The sequence below is a fragment of the Pinus tabuliformis genome, chromosome 9 (assembly GCF_031772625.1).
Source record: "Pinus tabuliformis cultivar Carrire ecotype Pingquan chromosome 9, CPIR1, whole genome shotgun sequence".
In the NCBI taxonomy this organism is placed as follows: Eukaryota; Viridiplantae; Streptophyta; class Pinopsida; order Pinales; family Pinaceae; genus Pinus; species Pinus tabuliformis.
The window spans coordinates 1208414130-1208415741 of record NC_142307.1 but is presented as its reverse complement, the minus strand read 5'-3'; the positions used below and the strand labels follow the sequence as shown (position 1 = coordinate 1208415741).

Genomic DNA, 1612 nt, shown 5'->3' with positions numbered 1-1612 from the left:
GTATAGCTATGGACAAAATACATTAAAAACATTATTTCTTGTATTCAAACTATTGTTTAATTAAACATTCTCGAGCATGGTTCCTATTCACATTTTTATGTGTGCATAAAGTTAATCCATAGCTACTATAGCCCTTTCTAGTGCTTATCTAAGGAGTCAAGGCCCATTCTATGATAGTTGTTATAGTGTTAGCTAGGATTCTTGGATTTGATTAATAGTTCCTCTTCAATGTTCATGCATTTTTAGTGGTGGATTAATTCCCTTTTTCCTAGTAGAATACCATTGTTTCCATTTTAAATTGAATTTTCATTTATAATTTGATTAAAAAGTTCTTTTTTTTCCAATAGATCAGTGTTGTGTGGTGAATAGGCCACATATCTTATACATCATTAAGACAATGTACATTACAAGCTATAGAAGTTGTTATAATGAACGAATTGTGATTACTAGTAGAACTGAATCATTGATTACGATTATCTAACATAAGATTATTTCCATTGCTATTACAGTCCTAACAAGAGCTAAGAGATTCTTTGGAATAGGGATCATGAGTAATGAAAGTAGGCATCAGCTTAACCCCTCTTCTTTTAGTTTTATCTAAAATGTCAGAACTGATTATGTATCCCATTCTGTAATTTTCTATGTACTCTTGTTGTTACAGCATGCCATAAATTTTGTTCAAGGAGACAAGTACTATGGAGCTAAAGCAACCATAAATGTCTGGGATCCTAAAATTCATATTTCAAATGAGTTCAACTTGTCTCAGTTGTCGATTTTGGTAGGTTCATCTAAAGCAATTTCAAAAAAAAAAATCCCAACCCCATTCTAATGTAATGCCTTTCCTAGATGATGATGCAGGTGAGTCTAGATATATATATGGGAACACTAACATTGGGCTCTTCACATATTGGACTATAAGCTCGTCTACAACATGCCCCTTGGAGCTTCAATTTCTTTTCTATTGTGCTTGGGTAGGGGAGGGCACTTTATCGACCTACATAATCTATTTTGAACTGGCAGGATCCAAAAGAAGGGAACTAGTGGATGCAATTTAGAAATCACAATGTCTTAGGATACTGGCCAACACCTCTATTTTCCTACTTAGTAGACAGTGCCAGCATGATTGAATGGGGTGGTGAAGTTGTTAACTCTGAGCCAGATGGGGAACACACCTCCACTCAGATGGGTAGTGGTCATTTCCCAAATGAAGGATTCAGAAAAGCTAGTTACTTTTGGAATATCCAGGTAGTTTATGGATCGAATAATCTGAGAGCTCCAAAACGATTAGGTACCTACACCGAGGCATCCAACTTCTATGATGTTCAGAAAGGCTACAATAGTGCTTGGGGTAACTACTTCTATTATGGAGGTCCTCAGAGATTGTAGATGTCTGCCTCTATGACAATAGTCTTTCTTTCTTCCCATTATCTCTTCTTACATGATATTGTGGGAAATTCATTTGAAATAGATAGTTTCCCTTTCCAAAATTATGAATGATATTTCTATGGGTTTCTGTAATCAGTGGTGTTCATAATCTAGTGCTCTGAATAGTTCAAGCTTTCTAAACTAATATTGTAAAGAGTTGTTAACATAAATTTAATTATTTGTATGG

At 34.7% G+C, this 1612-nt stretch overlaps 1 pseudogene; it reads left to right on the top strand.

The window, feature by feature from the left end:
- Positions 1 to 554: 554 nt before the first annotated feature.
- On the top strand, positions 555 to 1386 carry LOC149152886 (protein neprosin-like; annotated as a pseudogene).
- Positions 1387 to 1612: the final 226 nt, after the last annotated feature.